General features: G+C 50.6%; 1 protein-coding gene across 1 annotated transcript in view; it reads left to right on the forward strand.

Moving 5' to 3' along the window:
• The window catches only part of ADCY3 (adenylate cyclase 3), a 115,007-nt gene that overhangs the window by 15,207 nt on the left and 89,920 nt on the right, over positions 1-9,880 (forward strand). The window lies entirely within an intron of this gene.

A 9,880-nucleotide genomic window follows, 5' to 3' on the forward strand; every position in this document is an offset into this window, starting at 1 on the left:
GCCCCACTTCATGACCACGATAGGCCCCTTGAAGGTCTTTTGCGCAATGACCTGAGCCGCGAGGGCATCAATTAAAGTGTATGTCCAGACTAAACTTTTTTCCCTTGGTCCTGGATAGGGTGGGTAAGGATCAGAAACCCTACTGGCTCCGTTAAGGTGGCCATACACTGTACAACCATCGCAAGACTTTAGTCTTGCGATGGTTGTAAAATCTCTCCTCACTTCCTGTCCTTGACCACAATAGGCCCCTTGAAGGTCTTTTGCGCATCAATTAAAGTGTATGTCCAGCGCAATCTCTCTTCCCTTAGTTCTGCATAGGGTGGGTAAGGATCAGAAACCCTGCTGGCTCCCTTAGAGGCATCTCTACTCACTTCCTGTCCAGGTCTGAAAGTTGTATCAGACAGGAAGTGAGGAGAACTCTTCGAAAGCCACTGAGACAGAAGTAAAAACACTTAGTAGGGATAGACTAGAACCCCTTTCAGATGTTCTGCCCGTTTCCCTATTTTTCCCCTCACTTCCTGTCTGGTGAAACTGTGGTCAGTGGGACAGGAAGCAGGATAGCAGCGAAGTACCAGGGTTCCTGATACCTTCCCCGCTCCATCCGGACTAGCTTCTGGCTTGACATTGAGGCAGAGAACTAGGAAAAATATGGTGCATATGCTTTTTTAAAAGACAACTTACAGCAACGCCCCTTCTGTAGTTATCTGGGGTGGTGGGCCCCTCCTCTCCCACAGCTCTGCACAGGCTAGGTAGAGCATGATGATGATGTCACTGCTTCTTTTACTGGATAATATCTGGGTCAGCAAAGGAATTTGGTGCACGCAAAGTGGATTTATATCTTTTGCGGCTATTGAGGAATAAATTTAAAGACAAATTTAGCTTTAGAGGGAACTATGAGTTAGCACTGTAATGCACACTCAGAGGCTGGGAGACAGTGTGTGAGATCAGGCAATGGATGTGGAGGCGACTGCCAGACCTTGGATAAAGTGAATCTCCACCGCTTCCGAGATTCCCCACCTCAGAGATTCTCCCGCTCTGTTTGTCCTGCGGACCATTGTGCCTGCGACAGAAAGTAATGAGAAATCAGGAATAAGAGGGGAAATCTTCCACTGGGGACATCTGTTCTAGTGACACAGAAGAGCTGTCCTCACTTGGAGCGATTTCCTGTCACTTCCTGTTGTGTCTCATAGACAGGAAGTGGAGGGAAATCTTCCCAATGAAACATAGAGATGGCAAAAAAACAAAAACTGACAAGTGCTTCAACCATTTCCTATTATATCCAAAAATAAAGTTCACTTCTCACCAACGAATCTCAATGTAGAGCAAGAAAAACTAAATACAAAATATACAAATCCCATAAGAATAATCACTTATATATCTATAATAATAATCTATCTGACCTCCGTCCTTCCCTTCAGTCTTCTATCTGACTTCCGTCCTTCCCCTCAGTCTTCTATCTGACCTCCATCCTCCCCTTCAGTCTTCTATCTGACCTTCGTCCTACCCTTCAGTCCTCTATCTGACCTCCGTCCTTCCCTTCAGTCTTCTATCTGACTTCCGTCCTTCCCCTCAGTCTTCTATCTGACCTCCATCCTCCCCTTCAGTCTTCTATCTGACCTTCGTCCTACCCTTCAGTCCTCTATCTGACCTCCGTCCTTCCCTTCAGTCTTCTATCTGACTTCCGTCCTTCCCCTCAGTCTTCTATCTGACCTCCATCCTCCCCTTCAGTCTTCTATCTGACCTTCGTCCTACCCTTCAGTCCTCTATCTGACCTCCGTCCTTCCCTTCAGTCTTCTATCTGACTTCCGTCCTTCCCCTCAGTCTTCTATCTGACCTCCATCCTCCCCTTCAGTCTTCTATCTGACCTTCGTCCTACCCTTCAGTCCTCTATCTGACCTCCGTCCTTCCCTTCAGTCTTCTATCTGACTTCCGTCCTTCCCCTCAGTCTTCTATCTGACCTCCATCCTCCCCTTCAGTCTTCTATCTGACCTTCGTCCTACCCTTCAGTCCTCTATCTGACCTCCGTCCTTCCCTTCAGTCTTCTATCTGACTTCCGTCCTTCCCCTCAGTCTTCTATCTGACCTCCATCCTCCCCTTCAGTCTTCTATCTGACCTTCGTCCTACCCTTCAGTCCTCTATCTGACCTCCGTCCTTCCCTTCAGTCTTCTATCTGACTTCCGTCCTTCCCCTCAGTCTTCTATCTGACCTCCATCCTCCCCTTCAGTCTTCTATCTGACCTTCGTCCTACCCTTCAGTCCTCTATCTGACCTCCGTCCTTCCCTTCAGTCTTCTATCTGACTTCCGTCCTTCCCCTCAGTCTTCTATCTGACCTCCATCCTCCCCTTCAGTCTTCTATCTGACCTTCGTCCTACCCTTCAGTCCTCTATCTGACCTCCGTCCTTCCCTTCAGTCTTCTATCTGACTTCCGTCCTTCCCCTCAGTCTTCTATCTGACCTCCATCCTCCCCTTCAGTCTTCTATCTGACCTTCGTCCTACCCTTCAGTCCTCTATCTGACCTCCGTCCTTCCCTTCAGTCTTCTATCTGACTTCCGTCCTTCCCCTCAGTCTTCTATCTGACCTCCATCCTCCCCTTCAGTCTTCTATCTGACCTTCGTCCTACCCTTCAGTCCTCTATCTGACCTCCGTCCTTCCCTTCAGTCTTCTATCTGACTTCCGTCCTTCCCCTCAGTCTTCTATCTGACCTCCATCCTCCCCTTCAGTCTTCTATCTGACCTTCGTCCTACCCTTCAGTCCTCTATCTGACCTCCGTCCTTCCCTTCAGTCTTCTATCTGACTTCCGTCCTTCCCCTCAGTCTTCTATCTGACCTCCATCCTCCCCTTCAGTCTTCTATCTGACCTTCGTCCTACCCTTCAGTCCTCTATCTGACCTCCGTCCTTCCCTTCAGTCTTCTATCTGACTTCCGTCCTTCCCCTCAGTCTTCTATCTGACCTCCATCCTCCCCTTCAGTCTTCTATCTGACCTTCGTCCTACCCTTCAGTCCTCTATCTGACCTCCGTCCTTCCCTTCAGTCTTCTATCTGACTTCCGTCCTTCCCCTCAGTCTTCTATCTGACCTCCATCCTCCCCTTCAGTCTTCTATCTGACCTTCGTCCTACCCTTCAGTCCTCTATCTGACCCCCGTACTCCCCTTCAGTCTTCTATCTGACCTCTGTCCTTCCCTTCAGTCCTCTATCTGACCCCCGTACTCCCCCTCAGTTTGACCTCTGACCTCCGTCCTTCCCTTCAGTCTTGTATCTGACCTCCGTCCTCCCCTTCATTCTTCTATCTGACCTCCGTCCTTCCCTCCAGTCTTCTATCTCACCTCCGTCCTCCCCTTCAGTCTTCTATCTGACCTCCGGCCTTGCCTTCAGTCTTCTATCTGACCTCCATCCTCCCCCTTCAGTCTTCTATCTGACCTCCATCCTTCCCTTCAGTCTTCTATCTGACCTCCGTCCTCCCCTTGTCTTCTATCTGACCTCCGTCCTTCCCTTCAGTCTTCTATCTGACCTCCGTCCTCCCCTTCAGTCTTCTATCTGACCTCCGTCCTCCCCTTCAGTCTTCTATCTGACCTCCGTCCTTCCCTTCAGTCTTCTATCTGACCTCCATCCTTCCCTTCAGTCTTGCACAGTGGTCCCGGCTCCTCCCCTCTTCCTCTGATGTCACTGCACACTGGGAGCTTCTCACAATGTGCATTAGAAGCTGCAGCAAGTCAGATATCAACTCATTTCCTGTCCGGCGGGCATCCAGCATCATCTAGCCTTTTCCTCCCCAGTCTGACTGTCCTTGACCCGCTTCATTTCCTGCAAAAATCTAAAAAGTGGGAGGGATTCAACTTCCCGACCTCCAGCAACCATTCACATATTACAGTCTAGCTGGTTTCACTCTTTCAGCTCGCTGTAAGCTGGTGTAGTACAATGTGGGATCGGCGCCGCCCCTGAAGAGCCATAGAATGGCAGCTGTCATAGCTGATGTGGCTTGTGATTGGCTTGGCCCATGTGTGGGGGAGGGTCCACAGCTGGATCGGCGCTCTTTCTGCTGCTTTATTTCTCAGTTTTTGTTCTTGTCTGTCACCCAGTGAAGGCGTTACCAGAGCCAGAGAGCTCTTCATATCCTGATATACTTACTACAATATTGAACCATTATCAATTGAAGTCCCAGCGCCTCCTGAAGGTCCTGAGACATAGGGGGAATGCCAAATTAACCTCTTTAAAGTAGAACTATGAGGGGGGGGGGGGGGACTCCTTTAAGTGAATGATGGTGAAGTGTATTTGGACGAAGATTGCTCTGAGGAACCCATTAAAGTCTCCCGTTGCATCATGGGCAAGTTGGAGAGTGTGATTGAGAATAACTTTCCTCAGACCATTCTCCTCTCACACACCTTCATAAAGAAGCAGGTTATGGATAAAGAATGGAGGAATTCCAGAGCTCTCAGGTCATTTTGGAGACTTGTCCTCTAGGGTGTGACCACAGGAGGTGCAGAGGGGGACAACTATCCCTGGGCCGCTCTCAGGACATTTTGGAGACGTGTCCTCTAGGGTGTGACCACAGGAGGTGCATTTTCATTACGGCATGTGAGGCACACCTCTTTCGATTGTCAGGCCCCGCCTCCCCCATCACTAAGACCTGCTTACTCGATCACTGGGCCCCGCCTCCTCCATCGCTGCCGACGACGGGCCTAGCCACCTCCTCCGAAGCTGCTGGTTGTCACCGACTCAGCAGCGGCTGTGAGGAGGAACTCGCCGCTGCACATGTGAACAGCGGCGCGTTCCTCCTCACAGCCGCCAGTGACAATCGCCGCTGCACATGAGATCAGCGGCGCGTTCCTCCTCACAGCCGCCAGTGACAGCCAGCAGCCTGAGATGCCATAGCGAACCCAGGCGGCCCGCACGGCATCAGGGAGATGTCCTGGCCGGGGGCCCCCTGTGCTCCGGGCACCATAGCGGCCGCCTGGGTCGCTATGGTGATTGTTACGCCACTGGGAGGAAACCAGAGTACCCGGAGGAAACCCACGCAAGCACAGGGAGAACATGCAAACTCCTTGTAGATAGTGACCTGGCGTGGCTGTTTCTTCCCCTTATGCTCCGGCTGTGAGCTCACATCACATCACACAAATCGTAGCACCGTTCCTCTAGAGATCCCTTTTCCCCTCTCTTGTCTTCCCTTTCAGCCTCCAGTTTCAGTGGCCCAGCTCCATACCTAGGTGCCCCAGGTTGCTCTATTGGCCCAGGGCCCCTCTCATTGGTCTCCTCACCTAAAGAAGGTGCTGAGCTCTGGGGACCCCTCTACAGTCCCATCAACGCCTCATATATTTCACACCTAAAATGAATTATATGTGTAGCCAAAACTTACATGAAAACCTTTCCATTCCATACCTTACTCTAGTCCCAGTGATGTCATCGCCGGGTCTCTGCGCTTCTTCAGTGGGGTTCATCCCTCGGCACACACCAGTTGTGGTTTAGCCTAGCTGTGCCTTGGCTCCGCCACATCATCCACTCACAGGGATCCGTGATTGGGAGGACTTCAAGTCCCTTCTACCACCGCAACTCAGAGATTGCAATGGAACACAATTAGTGTGATGTCATCGCTTTACTCCCTCCAGCCCCATAAGGGTAGGTCCCTCACTCCATAAGGAACATTGTTTACTCCCTCCAGCCCCATAAGGGTAGGTCCCTCACTCCATAAGAACCATTGTTTACTCCCTCCAGCCCCATAAGGGTAGGTCCCTCACTCCATAAGAACCATTGTTTACTCCCTCCAGCCCCATAAGGGTAGGTCCCTCACTCCATAAGAACCATTGTTTACTCCCTCCAGCCCCATAAGGGTAGGTCCCTCACTCCATAAGAACCATTGTTTACTCCCTCCAGCCCCATAAGGGTAGGTCCCTCACTCCATAAGAACCATTGTTTACTCCCTCCAGCCCCATAAGGGTAGGTCCCTCACTCCATAAGAACCATTGTTTACTCCCTCCAGCCCCATAAGGGTAGGTCCCTCACTCCATAAGAACCATTGTTTACTCCCTCCAGCCCCATAAGGGTAGGTCCCTCACTCCATAAGAACCATTGTTTACTCCCTCCAGCCCCATAAGGGTAGGTCCCTCACTCCATAAGAACCATTGTTTACTCCCTCCAGCCCCATAAGGGTAGGTCCCTCACTCCATAAGAACCATTGTTTACTCCCTCCAGCCCCATAATGGTAGGTTCCTAACTCCATAAGGACCATTGTTTACTCCCTCCAGCCAAATAATGGTAGGTCCCTCACTCCATAAGAACCATTGTTTACTCCCTCCAGCCCCATAATGGTAGGTCCCTCACTCCATAAGAACCATTGTTTACTCCCTCCAGCCCCATAATGGTAGGTCCCTAACTCCATAAGGACCATTGTTTACTCCCTCCAGGCCCATAATGGTAGGTCCCTCACTCCATAAGAACCATTGTTTACTCCCTCCAGCCCCATAATGGTAGGTCCCTCACTCCATAAGGACCATTGTTTACTCCCTCCAGCCCCATAATGGTAGGTCCCTCACTCCATAAGGACCATTGTTTACTCCCTCCAGCCCCATAATGGTAGGTCCCTCACTCCATAAGGACCATTGTTTACTCCCTCCAGCCCCATAATGGTAGGTCCATCACTCCATAAGGACCATTGCTAACTCCCTCCAGCCCCATAGTGGTAGGTCCCTCACTCCATAAGGACCATTGTTTACTCCCTCCAGCCCCATAGTGGTAGGTCCCTCACTCCATAAGGACCATTGTTTACTCCCTCCAGCCCCATAATGGTAGGTCCCTCACTCCATAAGGACCATTGTTTACTCCCTCCAGCCCCATAATGGTAGGTCCCTCACTCCATAAGGACCATTGTTTACTCCCTCCAGCCCCATAATGGTAGGTCCCTCACTCCATAAGGACCATTGTTTACTCCCTCCAGCCCCATAATGGTAGGTCCCTCACTCCATAAGGACCATTGTTTACTCCCTCCAGCCCCATAATGGTAGGTCCATCACTCCATAAGGACCATTGCTAACTCCCTCCAGCCCCATAGTGGTAGGTCCCTCACTCCATAAGGACCATTGCTAACTCCCTCCAGCCCCATAGTGGTAGGTCCCTCACTCCATAAGGACCATTGTTTACTCCCTCCAGCCCCATAATGGTAGGTCCCTCACTCCATAAGGACCATTGTTTACTCCCTCCAGCCCCATAGTGGTAGATCCCTCACTCCATAGGGACCATTGTTTACTCCCTCCAGCCCCATAATGGTATGTCCCTCCCTCCATAAGGACCATTGTTTACTCCCTCCAGCCCCATAGTGGTAGATCCCTCACTCCATAGGGACCATTGTTTACTCCCTCCAGCCCCATAATGGTATGTCCCTCCCTCCATAAGGACCATTGTTTACTCCCTCCAGCCCCATAGTGGTAGATCCCTCACTCCATAGGGACCATTGTTTACTCCCTCCAGCCCCATAATGGTATGTCCCTCCCTCCATAAGGACCATTGTTTACTCCCTCCAGCCCCATAATGGTAGGTTCCTCACTCCATAAGAACCATTGTTTACTCCCTCCAGCCCCATAATGGTAGGTTCCTAACTCCATAAGGACCATTGTTTACTCCCTCCAGGCCCATAATGGTAGGTCCCTCACTCCATAAGAACCATTGTTTACTCCCTCCATCACCATAATGGTAGGTCCGTAACTCCATATGGACCATTGTTTACTCCCTCCAGCCCCATAATGGTAGGTCCCTAACTCCATAAGGACCATTGTTTACTCGCTCCAGGCCCATAATGGTAGGTCCCTCACTCCATAAGAACCATTGTTTACTCCCTCCAGCCCCATAATGGTAGTGCCCTCACTTCGTATGGACCTGGGACTGAGGGGATAGTCTACAGGAACCAGTGGTCCATTATAACTATTTGATTCATTCAGAAGGTGGACTATGACTGTGGACATCACTACTAGCGGGCACACAGATGGCGCTCTATCCTCTCTCTCTACATAGACTCTCCTTATAGATGACCTCCTGGGCCATTCCCTTCCCCACCTCTCCTGTCCCACCATTGTCCCACCACGGGGCCCATGTTGAGGTGTCAGCGCCTTGGTTAATGATTCCTGCTGTGTGTGTGTGCGGTCAGGTTCACAATAACAACCAGTAAATGACTGTAAATGATAGTACACTACAAGTCATTACACTGGATGCGCCCATCCCCCGGGATCACTTAGTTCATCTCCCAGATGGGCCGCTGCTCGGAGTGCTGACGTCTCGCGGATGGTTATATATATACCTGCACAACCAAAAGGGATAAGCCACGTAAACGAAAAATACAAATATGCGATGTCCACTGCCTGCTCATAAGACTTTGATATATATATATACCTTGGTTTTGTCCATCTATTGCAACCTCTATGATTGGCTTTGTGAAACGCGTCAGTGAGGATCCTGATGGGGATCCATCTACTGTCTGGTACAAGCTGGACCAGATGATGAAGATTGTGATGGGGATCCCAGCATGTAGCTACAATGGACTGCTTTCTCCGCTTCTACAGGGTGAAGGGTCATGTCTCCGCCCCCTCCTGCAATAAAGACTGGTCACTGCTGCTCTTTCTCCTTGTGCAGGGTGACCGGTCTTATCTCCGCCCTCTCCTGAAATAAAGAGCGCTCAATGCTCCTCTCTCTCCTTGTGCAGGGTGACCGGTCTTGTCTCCGCCCCATTCTGAAATAAAGACCGCTCACTGCTCCTCTCTCTCCTTGTGCAGGGTGACCGGTCTTGTCTCCGCCCCCTTCTGTGATAAAGACCGCTCACTGCTGCTCTCTTTGCTTGTGCAGGGTGACTGGTCTTGTCTTCGCCCCCTTCTGTAATAAAGACCAGTCAGTACTGCTCCCTCTCCTTGTACAGGATGACCGGTCTTGTCTCTTTTGGTAGTGGGTGGAGCCTGCTGGCCCCTCCCTCAACTCTACTCTCCGCAAGGGCTAGGTACAGCCCAGTGATGATGTCACCGCTTCTTTTTCTAGGTAATATCTGGGTCTGCAAAGGCATTTTGTGCACCCCAAAATGGATGTATATCCTCTGTGGCTATCGAGGAATATACTGTATATATAAACGAAAGTTTTTGTCTCCCGGAGTTGAGCTTTCGAAGGAGGAACACGAAGTACATATTCTGCAGCGGCTTGTTTGTAACGTTGGCATAGTTAGATCATGCCAGATCTTTTATCCACAAATTGAATCTGCCGGTATTACCATATATGCGTACGGGACGAGTCTGAACCGCGACAGCCGGCACTGCGGACGGAATGACAGACAACCGTCTCTGTTACAAACACCCCAAATGAAAGTGTCTATTTTTCAGATAGAGCGGGGGAAGGGTTAGAACCCCGGATTGTCATTGCTGTCTGTGCGCCCAATGGGGAGATTCACCCTCTAAAAACAAGGCACCCCCTGTGTGGCCGATCTCTTACCTCGGAGGCTGGTAAGCACAGAGTCAGTGATTGCTCCCTCTAGTGGTGACACAGAGATGAACAGGCCAGCATGATGGTGAATTGTGAAAGCCATATCACAGCTCCCTCATAATGTGGGCTCGATGAAATCACACTTTCCTTTGAAGAATGGCACGCAGGTGCTTTAAATAAATATTGAGCAGAGGGAGAGGGGCGTGGCCTAACCTGGAATGCAGCGTTTTTTCCATTTCTATGCACAGGAGTTTATACATTAGGATATTTCCTAAACATTTTACATGCGTTCTCCTATGCGGCCTAAAGTGCACCTGTCAGCAGTTGTAATCCTATGAACTGACCTCCAGACTAGACACTCCATGTTCTGACCAGTACCAGTGACTTCAGGATCAGAGCAACCCCAAGGGGGGGGGGGGGGGGCGGGGGGGTTGGCGGCC

Source organism: Nanorana parkeri, unplaced genomic scaffold (genome assembly GCF_000935625.1).
Source record: "Nanorana parkeri isolate BGI_ZX_2015 unplaced genomic scaffold, ASM93562v1 scaffold980, whole genome shotgun sequence".
In the NCBI taxonomy this organism is placed as follows: Eukaryota; Metazoa; Chordata; class Amphibia; order Anura; family Dicroglossidae; genus Nanorana; species Nanorana parkeri.